Source organism: Haliotis rufescens, unplaced genomic scaffold, assembly GCF_023055435.1.
Source record: "Haliotis rufescens isolate VD_foot unplaced genomic scaffold, xgHalRufe1.0.p SCAF_65, whole genome shotgun sequence".
Taxonomy (NCBI): Eukaryota; Metazoa; Mollusca; class Gastropoda; order Lepetellida; family Haliotidae; genus Haliotis; species Haliotis rufescens.
Window position 1 is genome coordinate 1317749 of NW_025964356.1, and position 21758 is coordinate 1339506.

The 21758-nt window shown below is 41.0% G+C and overlaps 1 protein-coding gene across 4 annotated transcripts in view; it reads right to left on the reverse strand.

The window, feature by feature from the left end:
- LOC124115528 (nucleolin-like) overlaps nt 1-21758 on the reverse strand; it is a 411866-nt gene that overhangs the window by 388930 nt on the left and 1178 nt on the right. The window lies entirely within an intron of this gene.

Consider the following 21758-nt stretch of genomic DNA (forward strand, 5'->3'; position numbering starts at 1 on the left):
ACCAGTAATGATGCGTCTGTTGTGCAAGATGTCCCATCCGAGGATCGTTCAGATTCGTGAGAGATGTGGTTGAACAAGGGTGGAGATGAACAGTCTGAGAGAACCTAAGGTTTGTTGTGGTACATCAATACTGATGAGCAGGGTTACAAGCAGAAGCTAATAGAAAATGCTTCACTGACCTTGAGAGTGATTTATCACATACTTGCAGGCCAATATGATCCTACTGGATTTTTGGCGCCAAAAGAACAATGTGGGAAATTCATATTTTCTGTGATGCGTCCCAGTGGACATATGGAGCTGGTGATATTCATGTCAGTTTTCTGCAAGCACGTATGAGAGTCACACCAAAGCGCCAGTTGTTCATGCCCCGGTTGGGGTTATGTGCAGCTCTTGCAGGAGCTCAATTGTTAGATGAATTGTCCATTGAACTTACATTGCCAATCCACAGAATCATGCTTTGGAGTGATTCAACAACAGTATTGACATGGATCAAGTCCAACTCTTGTCGTTATAAGGTCTTTGTGGGAACACGGGTGCTTGGGGAAATGAGAAGAACTTTCTGGATCATACATGGAAGGGAGGCAATTCGCAAAGATCAACGCAAGTGTAGAACATGCCAGAAATGGAGAGGCAAGCCAGAAGCTCCCAAGATGGCTGATTTGCCATCAGCACTACTTTGATTATTCAAGCCAGCTTTTTATTCAACTGGAATTGACTGTTTTGGCCCTCTGACGGTGAAGATTGCTCGGAGATTGGAAAAGAGATGGGGCGTTCTTTACAACTGTATTATGAGACAAGAGCTGTTTCATTTTTTCATTCATTTTTTATTCATTTTTGATGTCACTTAGACCTTTTATATCAAGACAGGGCAAAGTCTTATAAAGTTTTATGTGACAGAGGCACAAATTTTCGGGGTGGTCAGAGAGAGCTTGAGGAGGCATGGGCTGCAATGACTCCTTCACAGGATCGACAGCTAGCAAAACAGAAAATCTCCTTTCGGTTAAATCCACCAAGCGCTCCATACTTCAGTGGTGCATGGGAACGGGAGATTAAGTGCATCAAGGATGGACTCAAGGTAATCTTGGGAGACCAATCGGCCACTGAACCTTTACTTCAAACAGTTTTTTGCTGAAATTGAAGGCATTTTGAACTGTAAACCATTAGGTTGTGTCTAGTGATGTGCATGACATTGACCCCATTACTCCCAATGGTCTGCTGATGGGACGCCTGGATCCATCCCTTCCACAAGTGGTCTACCCTGCCAGTGAAATCATGTGATGGCGCAGGTAGCGCCATAGTCAAGTCCTTGCACTATTTGAGACGTTATTTGCCGAGTTGCAGTTAAGAAGCAAATGGGTTTCTGATAAGAAGGATCAGAAAGACATTGACTGTAAGGATGTTGTGATGATAGTTGACCCACAAAGTGTTTGGCCACCTGGTTAGTTGGAAGAGTTTCCAAGATCCATCCCAGTAGTGACGGCAGAGTTTGTGTTGCTACAGTAACTGTGGGTGACCGTGACATTACGCGACCAGTCACACGACTGATCAGACTCCCGGAATGCCCAGATGATAACTGATTGACATTAATGCAGCTTGATGATTTTGACAATGCCTAAAAGGAATTACTTTCTTCTTTTTCCAAATTTTGTTCCAAATTTGGGGGCGGCTTTGTCATAAAGTAATGAATGAATGCTGTTCAATAATAGTAAGAATAGTAAGGCTGTTCGCCTATTGCTGATGCTGTGTACATGTCGTGGGGAGTGATTTCGTTTGTCTGCCATTCTGTTCCGGTTCGACAGTTGTATGCACCCGATTCATATTTTTTTATATAACCACGTGCTGTCCGTGTTGTTGACAAACTGCTATGCCTTGCCGAAGACAATGAAATGATAGACTGCCATTAAATGACCTGAATAACTGACGAGGACTTCTTCGTCTTCTTTTCAATAGTACAACCAAAAGTTATGAGTTAAAACGAGAATAACAATAAGTTTGAAACTTATAGTAATGTTGGACATGATTCTAAGCTGAATGATGTAAATAAAATCACAGGGATTAACTTAGGACGTGATTCCGAGATATTCTCGTGAATAGTTGTCATTGATATCACATCCACAATCATTCAAACTCTTATCCTTTCAATTGTTTCAACTGCATTGACACTCTTATTTTCTCCTACAAAAATAAAAAATGTTGTATTGCCTGGCTAAAATCATCTACCATACCTAAACATACTGAAATGTATTGAAAACACACCAGCGGTAAAAAGTGAAATTGATCCGTTGATGTTAAACCAAATGTTATATGGTGTTAACTGTGTACTTCAATCACACTCAGATAACTTAGTTCCACATTAGTAATCATAATGACAAGTGTTACAGGAGAGTACACAGTTCTAATGTAGTTGAAATGAAACACACAAGGGGTTTAAAGGCAAAGTCAGTACCAGGTATGACCGCCCCTGGTTGCAATGCATGCCACACGCCGCCTTCTCATGGACACTATCAGTCTCTGGATAACAGCTTGTGGTATCCTACGCCACTCACGTTGCAGGACAAGTGCGAGCTCTCTAACGTTGGCGATTTGAGGTCGACATACAAAGCGCTGTCCCAGGTAGTCCCACAATTGCTCCATGGGCGATAGATCGGGAGATAATGCAAGCCATGGCATAACAGATACGTTATTCTGTGCCAGGAAGTCCATAGAAGCATGTGCTGTATGTGCTCTGGCATTGTCCTGTTGGAAAGTATGCAGCTAAATTGCAGTAACACGACCTATGCATACATGGAGCTGTGTTCTGTGCCGAAAATTGATACCGCCCCAAACCATCACACTTCCATTGCCCAATCAATTAGTCTGCACAACACAATCACAGTGACAACGTTCACCACGGAGACCTCATACCCATCTATGCCCGTCAGTGTTCCCGAGGTGAAATCTGGATTCATCAGAGAACGCAACGCCATGCCAGTGTCGAATTAATCATTGTCTGTGCTTCAGCAACCATTGTAGATGTGCATTTCAGTGTCTTAGGGTCAAAATCAGACCTAAAACCAGCAGTGTGAAGTCGCAGGTGTACAGTATCAACGCTTATAACTGGTATCTGCTGTTTTTAATGCCAGAAGTGTTCGATCATGAAGATGAGCCCTCACAAGCTGTCGGTCTTCCCTGGCTGTTGTCACACGTTGTTGGCCTGGGTGTGGTCAGTCTCTGGTACGTCCCATCTGCTGAAATCTGCCTTGTGATAGTACTGTTGTGACATCCAATCCTTGCAGCTATGGTCCTTGTAGTCATGCCAATTTCAATCATGGCAATGGGGTGGTAAGGTGAAATGGGATTTAACGTCGCATCCAAGATTATTGCACTTATATAGCGACGTGCATGCACATGCGTGTGTGTGTGGCTGCTTGTAAGTCCTGACTGATGCCGATTTATAGTGCTAGCCCACTGAGATGCAATGTCACAGTTTTACATGAATACCCCACTCAGACACAGTATACTGACTCCAAGCAAACCAGTGCTTGTTTTAGCCCCTTAATGCCTAGTGCCAGACAGGGTTACAACAAGTACCATCTTTTAACGTCATTTTGTATGACGCGGCCAGGGATCGAACCCCGGACCTTCCGCTCTCCGGGCGGACGCTCTACCACTAGACCAAGGAGGCGGTTTCATGGCAATGGCACGTTCCCATTCCTCAAGTGTCAATCTCTGTATTGCATGCTCAGTGCTATTCCATGGCTACAGCGATTATGTGGGTAGCCTTTGAATGCCATTCCCTTATACCCCATTCCTGCATGAAAAAGTAATGAGACTTTGCATTTTTCGTGCTTTGCACGTGTAAAAACGTGTTTTTGAGTACTGTTTTCTGTTACGTTTTGGTGACAACTCACAATGGCCATCAAACATGACAACAGTTTGGGGGCTTCCTTAACTCCTAACCATGGGGTATTTTTTGTTCTTTTCCAACTGCAGTGATCCCTCGCTACAACGCTACCTTCGGGGTCCATATAATTTATGAGCGTTATAGATGATCAGCGGTTTAACGAAGGTCGAGTCGTTGTTGGTAGATGACCAACAAAACAGTATACATGCTCTGCCTACCTAACACCATCTACATTGCACGTTTCAGAGTTTCAAAAAAGATTAGAATAGAAGTTATTTATGATTCAAAACACATCGTATCCCTTCAGGTGAATAAACAGGTATAACAAACTTGGTCCATAAAAGTATGAAATTTGATATAAAACATCACTAAACATGATGATTTAACATTTAAAATGTATTTCCTGCTCTCAAAGGCATTGTTTTATATGCAGATTAAGATTACCGTGTGTATTTTCTCGTAAACTAAGCCGGAAATAGCAATCAGCTGTGCACATGTTTCCTCCCAATCTACCAGTGATTCAGTTAAAACGTACACAGCGATACCACTTTAAAGAAATTTGATGCAATGGTTGGAAGAAATTGTATCTGAAATTATTATTTTATCAGTAATGATATATTCCAAAATCGTGTTATTTTAGTTGCAGCTTCCGCCATAAATACTTAAAATTATAAGAACCATAAGCGTTGCACATTGGAACAAATTGTATGCAGGATATTTTTTGACGAATGGAACGATTTTGACCAGTACCGTAGGGACTTCCCGCGCTACATGTATTTCGATTGCAAAAACGTTATGTTGACATTTAATAGTCAAATTGCCTCAAATATGACTTTTAGCGAGTCATGGTACGGCATTTATGATATGTATGTCCATTCTCTTGCAACTAAAGTTCATTTCAAGGCGTCAATAGCGGTAATCTAACCGTGGTTGCTGTTAATAACGGTGAGTTTTGCAATCTACCGATCACTTCGCATACGATTTCGCTGAAATTATTGTTAACATTATTATAATTATTGAATGACATTTTGAATATAATTAAAATATATTGCAAACATTAGTCCAGATAAACAATTAATTTTTTTTTATTATTATTACCAGATATTATAATAATAGGATTAAATTGCGTACTTCAGTTCGGATTTGTTGACAGGTATTTCCTGTGTTACATGATCGCGGTGATCAGCTGATAATGTTTTCTGAGATGGGGGAAAACAAAGTGTCATTGGAAAATTTGAGTTTATTGAAAATGTTAGTAAATTTTGGGAGCCATGCTTTACTGCACGCTATAACCGAGTTAGCGCTATATTGAAGAGAGCAATAATGAGGGAACACTGTATCATGATATTTTCATGGATTCAGGTTGGTGTGTTCTCAAAGCGGGTCTGTATTTGTCAATAAAACCTTTCACGGCAGGTAGTTTATTCATTCGTCAAAAGTTCAGTCTAAACACTGCATGCATAACCGATTCCTATATTGCTGCATCATGTGCATGGAGCATTGCATCAGCCGACAATTGCAAAGTGCGCAAAATTGTTGATCCCCGATCGGCAAACGAATGTTCGTTTCCACAACAATCACTTTGGTAGCGCACAAAAAATATATTATATTTAAAACAATGATCTACAACACTAATGTTATTAAAACATAATTTTCCTATCACTTAAATTCTACAAGATATCAAGAAAGAAAACAATAATGGATAAAGTTTCAAAACACACACAAGCTTCAATTTTGGAATGACAACAATACAAAAACTGTATGGATACAGGAAATACACCAAAAATAATAACATACAACATTGGATGATTTTGCATTGGCAGCACCAGCCTATAATAAGGATCAATAAACTGTTGAGTCATCCCTAGAGTTATTACAAAAGATGAGTGTTCCCGTTGCAAAGGACAAAACGGTGCTAGAACAAACATGACATTTCTGGGTATCACAATCAACACAGTCAAAACGCAAATTAGCATACAGATGAACAAGGTTGTGTCGCTTACTCAGGAAATAGATGCTCTTATATCACCTTAAAAGAAGAAAACAACGTAACACAACTTCCAATCCTTGGTGGGTAAACTTAACTTTGTATGTAGAGCAATTCCGATTAGTCGTGCCTTTCTAAGACGCCTCATTGACTCACAGCGCAGAGGGTCAAAATCTCAATTTATGGCAGCAATTTCTTCAAAACCACAATGGCACTTCTGCTTTTATAGATTCCGAGTGGATCAACACATTGGATACACATTTGTTTACCGACGTGTCAGGTAACCATGGTTTCGGAGCCTTTTTCATGGGCCGACGGGACAATGGCAGATGGCCTAACAAGTGGGTGCAGAATGGATGGACTAAGGCCATCACTATGCTGGAGCTTTTTTCCAATTGCATTGGCAGTAAGACTGTGGGGCAGACATCTACGAAACAAGCAAGTGTTGTTTGTTTGTGACAACCAAGGAGTGGTAGCAATTATCAATAAACAAACAGCAAAACCACCCTGTGTTATGTCCCTGCTTGGGCGCCCGATACATCTCTGTTTACAACATAATATCTTGTTCAAAGAATCTTATGTTCCTACGCCTGCAAACGGTATAGCTGATTCACTTTCGAGATTTCAGTGGTCCAGGTTCAAAGAAGCAGCGCCGCAGGCAGACAAGATACCAGCACACATACCACAGGACATATGGCAGATCTGACGACAGAGGTGCAACATCTAGTGCAGTCTTCTCTAGCATCAAATACATGGAACCTGTATGGGTCTGCAATAAAGTCATTTAATGTTTTCCACATCTCTTTCAGCCTGCCACACATTTGGCCTGCTCCGGTTGATCATCTTATGCATTTTATAGTTCATCTCTCCTTAACAGGAAAATCTCCTCGCACGGCAAAGTCGTATACATAGGCATTAGCAACATGGCAAAGGTTACATGGTATGCATGACCTAACATCCCATTTTCTTATTCAGAAAGCCTTGATCGGATTTGTCAGACAGAAACAGAAGGCCAATTATCAATAAACAAACAGCAAAACCACCCTGTGTTATGTCCCTGCTTGGGCGCCCGATACATCTCTGTTTACAACATAATATCTTGTTCAAAGAATCTTATGTTCCTACGCCTGCAAACGGTATAGCTGATTCACTTTCGAGATTTCAGTGGTCCAGGTTCAAAGAAGCAGCGCCGCAAGCAGACAAGATACCAGCACACATACCACAGGACATATGGCAGATCTGACGACAGAGGTGCAACATCTAGTGCAGTCTTCTCTAGCATCAAATACATGGAACCTGTATGGGTCTGCAATAAAGTCATTTAATGTTTTCCACATCTCTTTCAGCCAGCCACACATTTGGCCTGCTCCGGTTGATCATCTTATGCATTTTATAGTTCATCTCTCCTTAACAGGAAAATCTCCCCGCACGGCAAAATCGTATACATAGGCATTAGCAACATGGCAAAGGTTACATGGTATGCATGACCTAACATCCCATTTTCTTATTCAGAAAGCCTTGATCGGATTTGTCAGACAGAAACAGAAGGCCAACACCCGACTCCCAATTACAATTGACTTATTGTCTGTTATTGTCACATCATTACCGGTAGTTTGTGCCTTAACTTATGAAAAGTCTCTTTTCACAGCTGCATACCTGCTTGCATTTTTTTAATTCTTTGAATCACTGAGCTGGTGGTAGGGTCAGCCAAGGATTTCTCGCATAAGGCGTGTCTTTTGTCTGATATTCATGTGGCAGGAGATATAAGTCAGATAACAGTATGTTTCCGCTCATCCGAAACGGATCAATGTGGCAGAGGTGTGCAAATAAAAACAACAGCTATTCCTCACTCTAGACTGTGTCCTGTCAGAACAATGCAAAAGTTTCTATCCATCAGACCACCAGTGCATGGGCATACGAGTTGATATCAAAAAGTTTTGAGCCTCACACAGTATTCCTGGTCGAATGGTACAATGCGCTACACCTGATGTACATGAATGTCTTAGCTATTGATGCTATGTAGAAACATATTGCTGGCTGCAATTATTTTGTCACAACACTTCGTGGAAGAGACCTACCCCTAATGGCAAAATGGACAAATCTGAGTACAGAGCGGTGATAAAGTTCCTTGTCCTAGAGGGTCAATCTGCCAAACAGGTGGAAGAGCGATTGACTGCAGTTAATGGAGAGTCTTCCCCATCGTCTGCAACTATCAAACGCAGGGTGAAGGAATTTCAGCGTGGCAGAGAGAGCTTAGAAGATGATGCCCGGTCCGGAGGGCCATCAACCAGTACCAGCCCTGAAAACATTGACACTGTACACAAACTAGTGATGGAAAACCGCTGTATTACTCTCCATGAGCTAGAAGAAACAGGCCTATCATATGGATCCATACATAATATAATTCATGGCAAACTCCACATGTCAAAGTGTGTGCCAGATGGGTCCTGAGAATGCTTACAGATGACATGAAGCTATCAAGGGTCACCATCAGTGGAGCCTTGCTAACTCGGTACAACGCCAACCCAGATGATTTTCACTTTAGGATTGTAACCAGTGATAAAACCTGGGTTTATCATTATGATTTGGTGAGCAAACAGGAGTCGATGGAATGGAAACACGCCACTTCTCCAAAGACAAAGAAGTTCAAAGCCACCAGATCCACCAAGAAGGTTATGATGACCATCTTCTGGGACAGCAAAGGAGTGATTCACATCGACTACCTGCCCCATGGCACCACAATGAATGGGGAGTATTACGCCAAGTTATTGAAGCAGGTGCGCCAATCCATCAAGGTGAAACGCCATGGAAAAATCCGTCGTGGGATTCTGCTTCACCAGGACAACGCACCAGTCCACACGAGCCGTGTTGCAATGACAACTGTGCAAGAATGTGGCTACGAACTCCTCCCTCACCCACCCTATTCTCCAGACCTACCCCCCCAGTGACTCCCACCACTTTCCGAGGCTGAAAAAACACCTCCAGTCGGTTTGAAGATGACGATGAGCTAACTGCTGCTGTTGAGGGTTGGTTAGGGGACCAGAATCTTGACTTCTACCGATCGGGCATCAGTGACTGGCAAACTAGGTGGAACAAGTGTGTGGAGTTGGGAGGGGACTATGTTGAAAAATAAAGAAGTAACAATCCAATTCTTTTACTTTTTCTGTGTGAGGCTCAAAACTTTTTGATATCCCCTCGTATGTTCGTCCATTTTGATGGACATCCTTTAACTAGATTCCAATTTCAGGCAATTTTAAGAAAGGCCCTGGATTCTTCATTACCACAGCTCAATCTACATTTGTTTTCATCACACTCTTTTTGCATTGGAGCGGCTACCACAGCAGCAATTAGTGGGGTTAGTTCCAAACAGATCCAGGAATACGGGCTTGGAAATCAAACTGTTACAACAAATATATCCGCATTACTCAACTCACTACATAATAGTACATCTAGCATAAACAAACATATCCTGCCTGTTGCGTTTCCACGGGGGGGACGGGATAATACTGACTTAATCTTTTTCAATAACTCTAACAATATATAAACATACAGATAAATAAATAAATGCTGTCAATAAATTAATAGGTAAGTATAAATCAGATGTTATCATAACAAAGATGCTGCTAGTGTGTTTTAAGTTTCAGATGTATGGTGTAACTTATGCACAGCTAAAATTCCCAAATACAAAATTGGTGTGGAGTGACACGTTGCCTCGACAAACCTGGCGAGGGGCCAGCAATGTGGAGAGAATTGAACTTAAAAGAAAATCATTTAATAGGCGGATTGCTGGAGTGATCAGGGAAGATGGGGGTCTAAGAAGTAGCTACCCTCAGATCCAGCACAACACCCCAGTTTACACTCTTCAGGGAGTCCACTTAAACTTGGCAGGCATGGCCCACTTTAAAAGAAATGTATGCAGGACATTGTTTAGTTATGAGTAAAGGTACAGTTCAGTGGAAGTATGTAACTTCACTTTGGGGGAGGTGCATCATTCTTATTTTCCTTCCCAGTCCCTTGTCCCCTCCCCAACTGCCTTCCACATCATAATTTACCCAACTTAATATAATGTGCCTGTGATCTTGATTCTAGTCAAGGTATCATCCCCAATACTAGTTTGCTATTCTGGAATGTGAATGGCTTGATAACAAAGTTATCAGATAAATAGAGAATACTACACTCATTCTCGTTAGATACCATTTTTACGAAACGAGTGGACTTTCAATGGTATCTGACCGAGCGAAAGCGAGGTCAGATACCATAGAAAGTACACGAATTTCGTAAAAATGGTATCTAACGAGAATGAGTGTGGTATTTTATTTATTACCCACGTTTAAAATATATTTAAGTGTAAATACATAACAACTTTCGTTCGTTGACAGACCAAACTGAAACCGGTTGCAAAATCTGGTTGCGCATGAATATTGATATATGACCAAATATGGGCATTGTTGACATGTTTATGCATACGCATTAACAACATGCGCCTGCTGTTCTGTTTGCAAACAAACCAGCACCGATGCTCAAGATCCTTTGGGAAGAAAGTCTTCAACTTATGGTAATTCAAGTGCCATGTTGTTAGTATGCAGGACACCGATAAGAACATTTGAAATGTCACATTAGCGCCGCGCTTTGAATATCGGACCAACAGTTGGTCACTCGCGCTGCCGGGGTCCCAGCTGTGCAATCAAAATGGTCCGGTTTCCTTGATCTATCAGCTGAATTTATATCATGTTCGTACCATTTTGGAAGAGGGAAATCAGACAGTCACTGTTCGCCAAAGACATTCATGTTAACTGTACCACCCTATATGCTAAAGACGTGAAAATCAACAAGTTTACTCAAATCTGCTTGCATGTCAGTGACAGCTTCGAACGATCGAAGGGCAAGGTCGCCACCGGAATAAGAAAAGACAACCGCGATCCACTCACAGCGTTTTACGCAAGAGATAGGGGATGTTATTGTTCACATTTGGGATGTTTGCGGCCACAAAATCAGACGTCAGGCACACTTCACGGAGCTTTCGAATGATTTGTATCGGAACAGTTAACTTAAAGTGATCTGGTCGTGCTGTCGTGTACGTTCATTCATGAACAACAACTCCCGAAACAGCGCCAAAAAAGGGGACACCGATGGCACAACCGGATCATCCCAAGTAAGTCTCGATATCTGTCCAGATAGTTTAAACAGACTTCATTTCACCATGCTTATCCTTTTACGTTAAATCAAATTGAAAGTTGCGAAAGTGGTCGGGTGCGTCACGCTCAAGGGGACCCTCGCTCTATTGATCGGTAGTTGTACATTGTAAAATCGATTTATAGATCTAGCTCCATTATATATAATATCTGTGAAGCTCTATGCATAACGTATATAGAATGCAAACCGAATTTGATGCGTGTGACTATCTTGTTTGGTTTAATAAAGTGTTTGTAAATATCTCTCGTTCTCATGAATTTCTTCAGTTCTGCCTTGTAATCGCAAAATGAATGACGTCTCGCGATTTTTTATGAATGAAAAATGTAGTCCCGGTGTGACAGAGGTCACGGTTATCCAATCAAAACGAATAAAACAAGGTCAACCTTGTACGACACACGTGTGACGTACGGATTTAGTATCTTACCACCTGTATCTTCACCACGTGGGTAATAATGACTTTTATCTCATTTCTCCACAGATATGACATGATTGGCCTGTCAGAGGCCTGGGTCAAAGATATTGACCTGAAAGATTATAATTTTTTTTACTATGTCTATTTCAGTGTTAATGCAGTGAGAACTGTGCATTATGGGTGATAAGCCGGTGGAACTGTGCTACTTATAAAAATCTTTGAAACCTTATATAATATTGTACACACTGGCCATATTGCATTTTGTGTTATTCAAAAAATCTTTATTTGCACATGGTAAAAATATTTTGTAATGTTCCAAGTATTGCAAGTGTTGTATAACTTTGTTCCAAGAAGACCTGCTTGATGTTATCCAGAAAATTGGTGATGTAGATATTATTCTTGGAGGTGATTGTAATGCCCAGACGGGTACCCAGGTAGATTTTGTTTCTGCGGTATTGCTGAATGTCTAGATACAGACTTCTTTGATTTTATATTTGACAGTCTGAATCTTTTGAGATACTCTTGTGATAAAATTGTAAACAAAATATCGCCACTACACGCATCTGCTTTTGTTTATTCCAACTTTTGGTTGAACCGGCCCTTCCAGCTCTTCTGTCGATGTTATGGTTGCAGAATAAACTGCATTGAGTTGAGACTGCGGTGTTGACTAATCCTTGGCGTATGGTAAAAAGTTGTTAGATCTGTGTGTAAACCTAAACATACTAAATGGAAGGGCTGGTGATGATGCAGGAATAGGCGATTTCACATATATAAGGTCCATGGGAACAAGTGTGATCGACTATATTATCGCTTCCAGTAAATTTCCAGGGACATTTTGTCTGAGTTTCGAGAAAATCTTTTGTCTCCAGCTATTTCAGAAATGTTAAGTCCTGTGATGAAGCATTGAATAATATTGACTGCGCTATAAGTATACTTACTTTAGCAATTTGTATGTCAGCAGACAGTATGAACAAACATATATACACACAAAAAGTATCCCAGCCATGGTATGATATGTGCGTTTTATAGGATGATAGGCTTTTGAAGACATTTAGACATTTTAAGGCTGATAAAGATCTACAGAACTTCATTGCAGCCCACAATATGTACACTGGGGTTATCAGGAAGAAACAAATTGTGTATGTAGAAATTATCAAAAACAAATTGTTAACTTATATTAACGATGCCAGGCTCTTGGTGGACGTTGAAACACTGTACATCAACAACTCAACATAAGTCGCCTATACACATTGACACTTGGTATGAGCACTTTAAAAATTTGTTTGATATTTCTGTAAGCAACATATGGTTGATGATGATGTGGATAATGTTCATGAGGCTGTTCATGAACCTGATGATACATCTACCTAACTCCATCTTGGACTCTCCTATTTCACAAGAAGAAATATTAAAAGCACTCTCAGAACTTAAATGTTGAAAATCTGCTGGATTGGATAATATAATCTGAGAGAAATTTTTGTAGCTGCTCAACATATTCTGGTCCCTTATATTGAACTTGTGTTTAATATTATTTTTGATACTGGTAAATTTCTGGATACTGGTGTTCAGGTATAATAATCCCTTTGTATAAAAAGGGTGATGTATAATCTCCCAATAATTATAAAGGAACAAGTATTTGTCACAGAGTGACGAAATATCCCCCGCCTGTACACCATAGTACCAAATATGAAGACAATCCAGCGATTAGTTCTTGAGATATTGTGGCAACGCCGTTTTCCAACTCCAAAAACAGATTTGCCTGCTGTGACCTTGAAAATGGGGTCAAGGTCACCAAATCTGACAGGTGTATGCGGTGTCTGTATATACACTATAGTTCCAAATATGAAGACAATCCAGCGATTAGTTCTTGAGATATCGCGGCAACACCGTTTTCTAACTCCAAAAGCAGATTTGCCTGCTGTGACCTTGACAATGGGGTCAAGGTCACCAAAACCGACTGGTGTCTGTGGTGTCTGTATATACACCATAGTTCCAAATATGAAGACAATCCAGTGTTTAGTTCTTGAGATATCGCGGCAACACCGTTTTCCAACTCCAAAAGCAGATTTGCCTGCTGTGACCTTTAAAATGGGATCAAGGTCACCAAAACCGACTGGTGTCTGCGGAGTCTGTATATACACCATAGTTCCAAATATGAAGACAATCCAGTGTTTAGTTCTTGAGATATCGCGGCAACACCGTTTTCCAACTCTAAAAGCAGATTTGTCTGCTGTGACCTTGAAAATGGGATCAAGGTCACCAAAACCGACTGGTGTCTGCGGAGTCTGTATATACACCATAGTTCCAAATATGAAGACAATCCAGTGTTTAGTTCTTGAGATATCGCGGCAACACCGTTTTCCAACTCCAAAATCAGATTTGTCTGCTGTGACCTTGAAAATGGGATCAAGGTCACCAAAACCGACTGGTGTCTGCGGAGTCTGTATATACACCATAGTTCCAAATATGAAGACAATCCAGTGTTTAGTTCTTGAGATATCGCGGCAACAAACAGGTGGGACGTACGGACGGACGGTCGTGAATACTATATCCCCCGCTTCGCGCTTTCGCGCGGCGGGGGATAATAACTCTATTAAGTGTATTTAGTAAACTTTACACAACAGTATTAGTAAAATCTAAATATTTTTTATATTTGTATACATATCCTGCATTACTCCTTAATGCATTCACTGCTTACATTGCGACAAAGAAACAGGACAGCATACCGGTAATGGTCCTGGGCGAAGAATTAATAAACTGTTCTTAAGTCCCACTTTTCACACAGGATAAGTATACAAATGTAAAAATTATTTAGATTTTTCAAATTCTTTTACTTATCCTGCATTACTCATTAATGCATCTGTATCAGATGATTTGGAGGTGGGAAACACTCAAAATACAGAAATCTCAATACTTCACAACCTGAAGGTAGGACACCAATTGGTCGATAAACCATGAAGCGAAAAAGTTCAGAAAAACACCATTACGGTCGGGTTATTTCAATGTGAAACACAATTAAACATAGGAACTAAAGAGTAGGTCCCTATACATTTTAGCAATAAAGACAAATAGCTCATCAGCCAAATCTTTACTTACTACAATATAGAGCCTTGTAGGCAATCGATTGTCTAATATTCTTCCACTGGCGAAATCTTATCGACTGCACCAGAAATGGAATGGCTCTGTTTAGGGTGAGTTCATTATTTGCATCGGTGGTTGGTAACCTTCTGGGCTACAACAAACGGCCCAAATCTCTGTACCCCTTGCGTCACATTGTGAAGATAATGACTGGCGAAAACTGTTGGACCTCCAAAAACATCCTTCCATGATTGTTTTAACAGCACAATTGCTGTGTAAAGCCATGGTAGAGGTTAACGCCCTGATCTCATGAGGATTGTTTCACTCTCGGCGGATCCAAATTGGCGATCCAACTTCGGTCGTTGACTGCTTCCTCGAACCACGCCTAGTCTTGGAATGAAAATTTGCAGTGCCTGTACCAGACATAATAGAATTTCACCCTCATCTTCACTACCCACAATGATGAAGGAACGATCGGGTTGGCCTGGTAATTGATTCTTAGCAATAAAATCCCAGCACAACCCGAGATGCACAGCTAACGTTAAAGCTTTTGCTGCCCGCGCCGAATAGCCCTTTGCACTTAACGCCTTTATAAGACAAACCAGCCGTGCAGACAAACTCTGTCTGGTGTTGGATGAGCCAATTTGCTGTGAGGGTGGATAAGTAGGTTGGACCACTGTGGGAGGTGAAGTGGATCGTCTTCTACTAGATTTCTGAGGTCGACGAAGCACCCTCTTGCCGGCCACCAAGGCGCAACCAAAGTCAGAGCAAGTCTCCTTGTCTCCTTGATCTTTTGTACTACCCTGGGAAGTAAGACTAGTGGCGGAAAAGTGTACGCTTTTCGCCCTTCCCAAGGAATGCTGAACGCGTCCACTGCCCAAGCTTGTGGATCCGGTAACAGGGAGACATACGTCATGAGTTGATAATTTTGGCAAGTTGCAAACAGGTCGATGTTTGGTTGCCCGAACTTCTGAAGCAGTAACTAGATTGCTTCTGTGTGAAGTTTCCACTCAGTGGGTGCTACCCTGTCTGGACACAATAAGCAACGGACAGAATGTTTTGACATCCGGGGATGTGCTGAACTATGAACTGTAGTTGCAGGCGATCCACTAGATGGAAAAATCTGAATGTCTGTTGAAGTAGCGAGTGGGAGTGCGTTGTTCCCTGATTGCGCAGGCACCACACCACTGTGCTGCTGTCTGGATATTGCGAGTTGGGCTGACTGTAGTTGATTCTGCCAATGAGATATGGCCAGAATTAAGGCTTCCAACTCCAGTTGTTTATGTGCCACTTTCGATGAGCGCCTGACCATCGCACTGAGGCTATCTGGCCTTGCAGGTGAGCACCACACCCCTGAAGGGAGGCATCTATGAACAGGTGTAGATTCGGGGACAACCCGGACAAAGAGACTCGTCCTAAGACATCCGACTCTCCCATCCACCAATTGAGATAAGGCCTTAGATGAGCCAGTAGAATGATGGCCTTGAGTGGATCCTGACTCTTGTTGAATTTGGCGTAATTGTAATCGGCCTCTGCTGGTTAGATTCTGGGCTGAGGTGGGTAACCCTAACAACACTTGCCACTGGTGAAGTGTGCGTGATTGATAAAGAGCAGGTGACAGGAGGCGCAAAATCTTGTGCCATCTGTCCCTCAGGACTGATAGGAGGTCAAGACTGATCAAGGAATCGAAAGCTTTTATGTTGATTCTGAGTAGTCTCAACATGGTGAGGCTTAAATAGGGTGGACGCTTCAGGTAACGTTCGTTGAAAACAGAGATTGTGTATCATTCTCATCTTGTCTGAGCCTTTCTTGGGTACCAGGAAGATGTGTTAGCGCTGGAGTGTGTATAATCTCTACGGCTCTCTTTTCCAACAGCATGTCTATGTTGGCCTTTAATAGCAGATGTTGCTTTCTTTGATAACTCCAAAGGAGAGTGGGGTCAACGACAGAAGTACCTCTACGTCTAGTTGGTAACCGTGACGTAGTACGTTGAGAACGTAATCGTGCTTGGGGATGCTCCTCTTCTTCCAAAATCGATTCAGTCTCCTGCCTACGGGGGTATCGACTATTGGGACGACTGGGGCAGGAGATCCCAGTCGTGACTGTCCAACATTTCAGTGTTACCCCTCTTATCACCTACCTTACTGTCGTACCACGCTGGGATTGATAAGAACCCTGAGGTTTCCCTCTGCCAAGTCCTTTCCCAAGAAAGGAATCCTGTGCCTGGCCTTCCCTGAGAGACTCGCGAGAGACGTGGAAGACGAAGGTTGAAGTAACAACTGCGCCTAAACTTCGAATCTTAAGTAGATAGGACTAAATAACCAAGCCTCTGTGTGACAGTTTTTACTGCCAACAAAGCTTTAAGGTGATTTCTCATATGGTCAATCTGACGCTGTTGAAAATCAACTATAGTTTCAGGATGATCTAGTCGGTTAGGGTTATCCTCTGACAGATCCTGCTCTACAGCACATGTTGACGATGCTAGTGCTGATAAAGGTTTTAATACCCTTCGAATTTCTGTTTCAATCAACGCAACTCTGGTATCGTGAACTTTTAGAGTAGTAGGCCTTGACGAGCCTGCCATTCTCAGTAGACATCTATATCCGCATCCAAACTATGTGCCTGGTGTGCTGCCATGAATAGGAAGTTCATCCTTCCTAAACCTGGGTGGCTTCAATGACAGCATAAGCGTCAGCCTGGAAAAGTCCTCATCCGAAGATCTGATCATATCTGACACCATAGGGTCGACCAGAATCGACGTAGGATGTGTCCAAATAGTATCTTTTTTATACACCCGTTACCAGGGAACTGCACTGAAATGAGGCTACCCAATCAGCTACTTGTGCCAGACCAAGGTGAGTATTCCATTCAGTCGAGGAATCACCCTCTTCTCCATTAGAATATTCCGACGAATCAGAACAATGTTGACGTGTGTCTAGATGGTGAACGATTTCTACTCTGATGTGTACTTCTACCTCTGACCGAGGGCTTAGATGAACAGCCTGGTGAATAGGAGTCATGCGATGGTGTCCAAGTACACACAGGCGTACTGGTACTACTCAACGATAATGCGCTGTAATATGACCCACAATGGGAGTATTATATACGTTAGGTGCTGGAGTTGGTGGTAGGATGTAACTGACGCAGGTGTCTGATACACAGGCGTAGGCGTGGGAGCAGGATATAATTGCATCATGGACTGCTGCCACATGGATTGCAAAATATTTTGCATCCAATTAGTGTTCTGTAATGGCATTGACTCCTGAGCTTGCATCTGCTGCACTGGATAAGTTGGTTACAGCGCTATGTTGATATGTGCTGCCTGCATAACATTGTATGCTGATAGCCTTGGGGCGGACGTCATTGTAGATGCACTTGGTTAGTAGGCAGTGGCTGCAATCGGCGCAGGCATACGAGACGCAATGCTCAATGGCGTAGGCTTGTAAGTGACTTGGGTTTGCGCTACCCCCATCACAGCATTTTTGAGATGCTGGCACAGTCTTCACAGATCTAGCAGATGTAGATTTCGTAGGCGACTGAAAATTAGGGTCAATTATAATACTCACAAGATCCTCTAGATTTGAGGCTTTCGGCAGAGCGTGCACTTCAGCAGTGACAGTAACGGCCGCCATACTACCCGTCAAATAAAATGGTTGCGTTGTAATGACCGAAGCTTGTCCCTCGCTAATCAGTAATTGTGACATCTTCCTAGTCTCACGTCGGGATTGTTGCAAAATATGTTTGTGAGTGACCTGCCTATACGTCGTAAAACTCGTTGGAGAGAGATTGACGCAAAAAACACATTTAGAGTTTGGAGCACAAATTTGCATGCATGCCAGACAACATGGATGAGGATCTTAAGCAGCTTTTTCTCCACAACAATTAGTACAACGTGCAAGCCTAAGTTACACAAATTAGAGACTTTTGATGAAGCAGGATTTGAAAACTGCCGTAGAAATCTAATTAATCTATCGGCAAATTTTGTAACGAGTTGAAAGTGTATTCAATGATTTGTATATACTCAACTCAATGAATACGCAACCCAAAGCTAGAAGTATTATTTAAAAACACATAAATATGTTATACATAGCTGAGAATTGTAAACAAATTGACTACCCTGGCAGGCAAACAATTTTAACACAAATCAAAATGGTGGTGAACAGACATTATGTGTCAGGAAAAAAAGTCTTTTTACGCCTAAATAAATCGTATAAAACTTCACAACATGTTGAGAGAAATATGAAAAGAATACATCACAGATGAATTGTAGAATTGTAGATGAAAATTGAAGGTCTAAATAATTCCAAAACGAGAGTTTGTCCTGAGTTTTGGGCTGTTGTTGTAGCCCAGCAGGTTACCAACCACCGACGCAAATAATGAACTCACCCTATACAGAGCCATTCCATTTCCGGTGCAGTCGATCAGATTTCGCCAGTGGAAGAATATTAGACAATCGATTGTCTACAAGGCTCTATATGTAGTAAGTAAAGATTTGGCTAATGAGCTATTTGTCTTTATTACTAAAATGTATAAGGAGCTACTCTTTAATTCCTATGTTTAATTGTGTTTCAAATTGAAATAACCCGACCATAATGGCGTTTTTCTGAACTTTTCCACTTCACGCTTTATCGACCAATTGGTGTCGTACCTTCAGGGTGTGATTTATTGAGGTTTATGTATTTTGAGTGTTTCCCACCTCCAAACCGCCCAATACAGATGCATTAAGGAGTAATGCAGGATAAGTAAAAACATTTGTAAAATCTAAATATGTTTCACATTTGTATACTTATCCTGCATTACTACGTTTAAGGCCCACCCATCGCAGAGCTGCCTCCCCACTTTGGCTTCAGAAACCTCAAAAGTATGAAATCACCCACCCTCTTTAGAGCGCCTTATGCTAAAATTAATCCAGCAGGCAGGGGTAAGAAGTGTGAAAATAATTCAGCAGGCTAAAGGTTAAACTCAGACTACAGGCAGTGATGTGAAGTGGTGACCTAGGGTCACAGAGGTCACAGGACAGCAGCGGTGGGGTGTGAAAAGTGTGACTTAAGAACAGTTTATTAATTCTTCGCCCAGAACCATCGCCGGTACGCTGTCCCGTTTCTTTGTCACAAGGTAAGCAGTGAATGCATTAAGGAGTAATGCAGGATAAGTAAAAAAATTAAATAATAGATTATCTTTTGGGGCCAGCGCCTAAGACAAGATAGTTGAATCAAAAGCTGGTTTTCGCAAGGGGTATAGTAATAAAGATAATATATACATACTACAAGCAGTTATTCAACGTTACTTATCAAAAAAGTATGGGAAGATTTATGCACTATTTGTAGATTTTAAGAAAGCTTTTGAACTTGTTAATAGATATAAATTATGGGCAATCTTATTGCAGCAAGGAGTCTCTCCTAAATTTGTGAAGTCTTTACAATCTATGAGTGTGTCAAGGCCAGTGTCAGATCCAACAAGAGTTTGCCACTAACGTGGCTATATCCCCCGCCCCTATTGCAGAATTTATGACATAATTAAATCTCAACAAACCCTAACCTTTTTTTAACTGAGGTGGAACTTGTCATGGAAATTGTAAAAAAAAGAAGAGTTTGGAACCTAAGTCCATCTTGTTGCCATGGAAACGTAAAAAATAAAAATTTCTAAAATTTCTAAATAGCAAAAGGCACCAGTTCAGCATGTACCTGTCAAACCTGCAAAGTTTCATGAAAAAATATTGAACTGTTTATGAGTTATGATCCGGAAACGAACCCTACCCTCACAGAACCTAAGTCTATCTTGTTGCCATGGAAATGTAAAAAATAAATATTTCTAAAATTTCTAAATATCAAAAGGCACCAGTTCAGCATGTACTTAACAGACCTGCAAAGTTTCATGAAAAAATATTGAACGGTTTCTGAGTTATGCTCCGGAAACACGGACTGAGCCCCTTTCTATATATCCCGCCAACTTTGTTGGGCGGGGGATAATAAAATCTTTTCGGAGGAATTTAATTGTACTCTTGGTTTGATACAAGGTATTGTATTAAGCCCAATGTTGTTTTCTATGTTCATCAATGAACTCACAAGAGATATAGAATTATCATGTTCGCATGGAATACACATGGTACAACTACATCCCGATGTTGTTCAATTTTTTTTGTTATTATTTGCTGATGATACCATTTTGGTGTCTGACAGTGTGTATCGACTTCAGCAACGTATTAATATATTGAAATTGTTTTGCAATGAATATCGGTTATATGTAAATTTGGAGAAAACCAAGGTTGTTGTTTTTAAAAGAGGTGGTATCCTATCAAGGCATGAGAAATCTTTTTTTTGATCGAGTCAAGCTCGATTGTGAAAACTCCTATAAATATTTAGGTGTAACATTTACTAGGTCTTTATCATGCGGTAAACATGTCAAGGATGCAGCAGTACATGTAAAGAAAGTATTATTTGGAGTACTTAAATCAATAGCAAAGCTGAAGCCATTGTCGTTAAATATTTTGTTTAAAATATTTGATACCAGAATCACTCCTATGATGTTATATGGGTCAAAATATGTTGCTTGAGTCCTGACATTTGTAAGGAAATTGAGAGCATACATATGATTGCTTGTAAACGATTTTTAGGAGTTCGAAACTCAACCTCAAATTATGTTGTGAGTGGTGAATGTGGACATCATCCGCTGTATATTTATGCGTATAAAAGAGCTGTTATATATTGGTGTAATATTTTGAAAATGCCAGACTTGCGATATGTCAAAAAATGTTATAACATGCAACTTGAGGTGCTCAAAATTAGTAAAATTAACTGGGCTTCAAAAATTAGAAGCATTATTCAGCTAAAAGGTTTTGGCCTTGTGTGGGAGCATCAATACATTACGAATATCCCCATGTTTATAAATATAGAATACTAAACGAGCTCCTGTGTAATACCAATTTTATGAAACGAGTGAATAGTTGTGGTATCTGATGAGCAAAAGCGAGTCAGATACCACAACTATTCACGAGTTTCATAAAATTGGTTTTAAACAGGAGCGAGTTTAGTATTTTATTTATTACTTGCCATTTATAACGTTTTCAGAATTATACTGTTGAGTATGAATAGGCTGACACCTACACTATCCACGGCATAGTCCAACTGAGTTTAACAGAATAAATACTTCAAACACGTCAAAATTTGAAACGTATGAATTTAATACCATACAACGGTCCACCTTTA